The sequence below is a fragment of the Heterodontus francisci genome, chromosome 12, assembly GCF_036365525.1.
Source record: "Heterodontus francisci isolate sHetFra1 chromosome 12, sHetFra1.hap1, whole genome shotgun sequence".
Taxonomy (NCBI): domain Eukaryota; kingdom Metazoa; phylum Chordata; class Chondrichthyes; order Heterodontiformes; family Heterodontidae; genus Heterodontus; species Heterodontus francisci.
This window is the reverse complement of record NC_090382.1, coordinates 88,365,053-88,371,269: the sequence shown is the minus strand read 5'-3', so window position 1 is coordinate 88,371,269 and position 6,217 is coordinate 88,365,053.

The following is a 6,217-nucleotide window of genomic DNA, read 5'->3' as shown; positions in this document are numbered from 1 at the left end:
TTCATGATGCCTGAAGCCACATGACTATACATTTTCTACACTCCCCACCACCACCACCCACTGTGAGGCAAAAAAAAACACTGGTTGGAATTTTACAAGGCCTTTGGGGATGAGCTCGAAGTTGGGAAGGCTGACAAAATGGCGTGGGAAGGCGTCGGGTGGTGACCCTGACGCCTTCCCGTTGCCATGCCATTTTGCCAGTAGTGGGAAAAGTGGCAGACAGCCTGCCCGCCGGGAGCCCAATTGAGTCCCTTAAGTGACCAATTAAGGGTCTCTTCCCACCTCCACTGGCATTTTACCAGGGGCAGGATGGTGGGGTCCTCAGCCATGTGTCAAGACCGCCAAGTAAACCCTTGTGGCCTCCCAGGGGGCTCCGGGATCCCTCCTTTTTGGGCATGCTTTGGTGCATGAAGCAGCCCCTGGCAGCAATGGTAACCCCCGCAGAAACGGCCTCTAATTGAACCAACAGAAGTTGGGGATGGGCTGCCATCCTTAATAAGATGGCAGACCCGGAGGCAATCAGTTAATTGGCTGCCGCCCGTAAAATGTGACGCTGGGTCCTGCCACCAACCGAAGCAGGGTCCCCCCCACCCCGCCCCCCCCCAATAGCTTTCAGCCCCAGTGGCAGGACCCCTGCTGGCTCTGTAAAATCACGGCCACTATTTCTTACTTCCCCTACAACAGGTGAACTTACAATCAGAGGTATTCCTTATACCTGGTATATGAAAACAATACTAAAATACCAGTGTTTATGAATTTGGCAGGCACCATTCATCCATCATCCTACTTCTGGTCAAGTCCACACCTGATCAGTAAATCTGAGCTTTAGGAGACTCACATAGATCTGGACAGTATTGCAGCTTACAATGTAATAAATGTTGCCACTAATTCAAACTTAATGCTGTTTGTGAAGTTTCCATTAACATCAAAGGATGACTTCACATTGTGTTGAAGTGCTGCTGATAAGATGTTGACTGCAGTGGCCAAGTACACAATACAAACATCATGGAAGCCAACACTAATGTCCTGGTGCAACAGTTAAACGGAAAGTGTCATCCATCGGATTTTGTTGCTGTTCTCTTGATTCCAAAAGTCCGTCCTCCTCAGGGAGCAGAGTTTTTTTGCTTCTGTTGTGCTACTGCTTCCTCATCATCAATGGTAATATTGTGCAAGATGCAGCATATTTTGGCCACCTTTTGGTTGGGTAGGCATTAGAGTGGTCCAGGCACCTGAAGCAATATTTGAACATGCTAAAGGCCTGCTTGATCAGCATTCTGGTCTAGGCATAGCACCTATTATGTTACAGCTTGATGCAAAGATTTGCACAGTTGTTGTAAGTCACAGCAGCAACAAATAACTGACATCTCACAACAGATTGAACACTTCACTCTTTTGGAAAACCTCCATATCCTTGAGATGATACAGATTGCATGAATCATGGGTACAGTACAGAAAACAGATGTTAATGTGAATAATCCTGAATTGGGAATCACATCCCATCTGCACATTAAAGGAGTGAAAGCCTTTTGCTTTGGAATTGCTGAACAATACTCCAATAGCAACAAGGGAACTCATGATTATTCCATGAATCCTAGGGAATCATGCACATCAGTGAAAATCTTGCTGCCTTTGAAAGTGATGGAGCTGCTCTGTGCCAAAGTTGATGTATTGTTAGGGATGGTTGATTAGTACATCAGTTACCTGGTTAATGGCTCAGTGGACTAGGCAGCTCACTTGTACTATCCCCTAATGGGTCTTGGAAGCTACCAGTGATATGAAAATTGAAAGCTATCATTATTTGACTTCCATGAAGAGGGTGTTACTAAGTGAAGACTGTCCCTGCAGCTCATGCTTCAGAAGGTGGCACCAGTCAGCAACCATTTCCATGGACAGCCACAGCTTTTGCATGCACTGCTGCTCCTTTATACATAACCTCTCTTTGGCCTACAGGCCTGGGGGATACTGTGGTGGGTGGCAATGAGTACGCTTATGAAGCTATTGCATTTGTTTGTCCTCCATCTCCTGTAAAAGACCAACTCAGGCCAGGAAAAATGGGCAACTTATTGCACTAATGTTAACAGCCATTAGCAAGCTTTAATTGACATTATTAAGCAGTCACTGTTAAAATAACAAAAGAATGATAGTGCTATTAAGTTCCTTTTCACAGGGTGAAAAACTCATTATAGAACTACAACCACCAGCTGACACAGCTCGTGCTGTTATCTTGATTTTCTGCCCTTTCATATCAATCTCCATGGGCAAAAGTCATGAAAACATTTCCAGTTTTGCTTTAGTAATCTTAAACTCACTCTTCCTTTCATTCAAGGGATTTGCCTCCCAATAGAAATAATGGCAAGATTAACTGGTAATCTATTTATTCAGGTTGATGAGGTTAATTTTGTAAAGACTAACCATCAAGAATATACAAGGGATGGTTTTCTTGACTATGTCCAGGTCCGCTGGATAGCCAAGACACAACAAATTTCACAAAACTGGACTGCCCAAAGTGCATGCCTGTAAAGGAATGTGCACAACTCCTGATATCAGCTGCACTCAGATGATCCAGTGTGCCTGCAGGCGAACCCTGGTAAATCTCCCCTATTAACTTCCCTCATTATCCTTGTAAATCTCTATCATCTCCTTCATGATGTTCTGTGCTAGATGTTTTAAGTAAGTTTTACAAACAGAGGGAGGGAGGAAAGGTCTGTTGTCCGTTAAGACCACACCTTCCACAGACTTCATACAGTCTACTCAATTGGATACTATGATCAAATATTCTCCATAGATACTTCCTGGGTAATTGAGCAAAATAGTATATTTAATAATTCTCATACTTTCATTATTTTACCATTGCTAACAGACATCATCATCCAACCCCAGTCACGCCTATGTCACTGTTTCCCATAACCTTTTGTTCAGTGAAGCCAGATTCAGCTTCGCAAGTTTTTCCTTTTAACTTGGAGCCCAAAGACTTGGAATTATCTTTGCTGCTCTGAGCCCTTTTTAGGGTAAGACATCTAAATTTAGATTCCAAGTTCCCAGTGTGTCCTTATTATTTATCTATAGGAGGTTAAAAAGATGATAGCTTAGAGTTTTTACAAAACGTCCTCATAATATCTAGAAGTCAACACTACATAAACATTTGCTTTTATTAAATTGACATGATATACAATTGGGATACCCCTTATGTTTTTATTGACGTCGAATTGTTATGTCCACCATCCATTGAACACTTGAACATATGGCTAGTTCTAACACTGTTCATTAGTCTTTAAATGCCATCCAGCACAAACTGAGGTCCAGTATTATTTGCGTGGGGTTTATTAAGACTTTTGGTCTGTTTTTATGCTAGCAGTGGATATCTGTAAACAATAACAGCTAGTGTGCTTCATATAGCTTATGGGCAATGGTATTTGTACTACAGGAAAAACAATTTTGATTCTGTTATTGCAAGTTTATTTCAGAAGTAATTATCTACTTAATTCTTATGAATTTCAATGGCCAATGTATATATTGTAGCTAATTCCACCAAAGGTAACTCAAAAGAGCAGTTGCAGATACAATGACACACAAGTTGACCAATAATTTAAGTTTATTATCAACTAGTTCAGTAGCAACTATAAGAGACTGAAATATATTCAAGAACTTGTGATAAACTCTATAATCCAATAAAATATCTTATCTTTCTTATCAGACCCTAATACAATCTTTGCAGAATTTTAAAGTTGCAGTATTCTCCTTCAGACCAAACCAGGCAATTATAAAAAGGTAATAAATCACCATGCAATCACTGGTATAACCTTGCAGTGTGCATGTGGCAGGTTTGATGGACCAGTTGGTCTTTTCCTATCCTTTTGTGTGTGTTTATATATCTTCTTTTAAAACCTAGAAATTCTGACAAAATGTTACTTTTGGTATAAATTATAGACAAATAGTTGTAAGAGCAATATGTTCAGATACAGAAAATTTCAAGTGAACTTGTATAATTAGAGAAAATGATTTATTTAAAAACAGAAACAGGTCATAGTAATGCTAAAGTGTAGTCTGAGCAGGTCAAAGAGGAATACCACAGCTTTAATTGGATTTATTGCATCTGGGTACATTATATCTCTCATCATCAAATATGCGAATGTCATTTGATGCCTTAGCCTAGTACTTGCTATCAGTCCAACAGTAATTAGCAGCCTTCCAATAATAATAATTGTAATCAACAAGGAAGACAAAATGATTTCAGAAAATGGGTGGTTCTGTCCAATTGTTTTGTGAAAAAAAATCCAAGCTTTCAGAATAAATTTGAATTCACAAGATTTTCTCTGCCCCTCACCTATCATCCAATTTTTTTTTTTTATCTGAAAAGTGCTCAACAATGAGTTACACAAATTTCTACTTAAAGCTTTCAAAACAGCCAGTGCTTACTACATTAAATAGAAATAATGATGGTCAATTCCTAAATCTTTAACTCCCCAACCCCTCTCCCACCAGCCTATTTCAAATTGAATTTAAAAGTTTGGAATTTTTTTATAATTTGACAAAACCCCCTGGTAACTGACTCAGCAAAGCTCTTTATAAAAGCTCAGTTAGGATACTTCAATTTGGTAAAGTGTATTTTACTCTATACATTATTTATCAATTCACATTTACATCTACAAATTGAGAACCAAGAAATGATACAAAGCGGTTATTGCATAGCAAAAAAAGCTGACTAATTTCATTAGTTTATTCACAACAATGTGCAAAAAATGCATGAAGACATAGGGGAGTAACATTTAGATAAGCAGTGGGTCAAAACCATAGCATTCTTTTAAGATAAGACTCTCTACAAAAAAATTTAAACTTGTGAAATAGAAAGCAAAAAACATCCAAAGCATTTACAAGGAAGGTGAAGGAGCCCCCAAAAATAAAATAAAATTCTATACAGGTTTTATCTACACAGGTTATTTAAAGTTATATTTCCACAGATACTAGAAGCCCTTACATTTGAAGTATATTTGTTTTACAGCAATATTGCTAAAATACAAGGCAGTTATGAAGATGAGGGATTTTGTCAGCTTGATTTTGTTAAGATAACACTGTTATATTTCTAAGTCCTCCTTCAACACTGCTTTTTTCAACTACATAGGTACACTGTAAATAAATATTTGGATAACATACTTACAAACTGGATTTAATTAAAGGGGATGTATATATTACCAAATTGAACCAAAATTCTTAATTGTCATAAAAAGAAATGCCTTTACACCTATTGGTGCCTTTCAGTCAGACAGTGCTACTATGTTTTAAGTTTTAGTATTAACTGTTCAGAGACTGCCTGCAAACTGGCATTTTTGGAAAATCTCTTCATAATGTGACGACAAACTTTACTCCATTATTATCAATTGGAATTGTTTGCTGTGGCCTTATCCTTCCTACTGAAAGTGGCACTGAAGTCACATTAAGGAGAGTTCTGCATAAAATTTTGCTTCCCAGGCTGTCTCTAAGCTCAGTGCTAAAACTCAGGAATACCAATAAGTATAAAAAGTTTCTTTGGATTATTTAGAAATGTTGGGATGATTCAATAGAACATTTTTTTCTTTATCTTCCTTAAATTGAATGGAAGAGATTAGAATTATTTCACAGTTTGATGAAAAAAGACTATAACATATGTAAATGTGTACAGTACATACTAATTATTATTTGTGCCATTTATTTTTCAATAGTTTTCATTGTTTGGTGTTTCTGTCAAAAAAAGAAATTCTGAAACTGCACAACACCACTTTTATTTTTGGTTGAATGTACTCTCCAAAATGAATCACTGCAGTAACATTAATTGGGAATTATTTACATTCTACTATTTGGATGCGAAAAAAGCTTAAATTTGTGGAGTGAAATTCAAACACTTTTTTTCTGTGCTGACCCCAAAGATGCTTTCAGGATAGGTTGGTGCATGGGAATCCAGTGACAATGTTTTTCAAGCCACTTGTAACAAACACATTCAAGATTAAAGCAGGATTTCGACTGTGAGATCCAGGGGTTGAACAAAATGGTGATGATAGTGGACATGGATTGGAGAGAGAGAGAGCAATTTCAGAAAAACAAAGCAAAAGAAATCTTTCTGCATGTCTTTTTAAAAAAATTTAATACTTATGTCAATTGATATTTTTCCTCAATTCTTAACAGCCGTTTAGTAAAGAAAATTGTGATGTTGTGCAGCTTATGTAATTAATATTAGAAAGTTAAC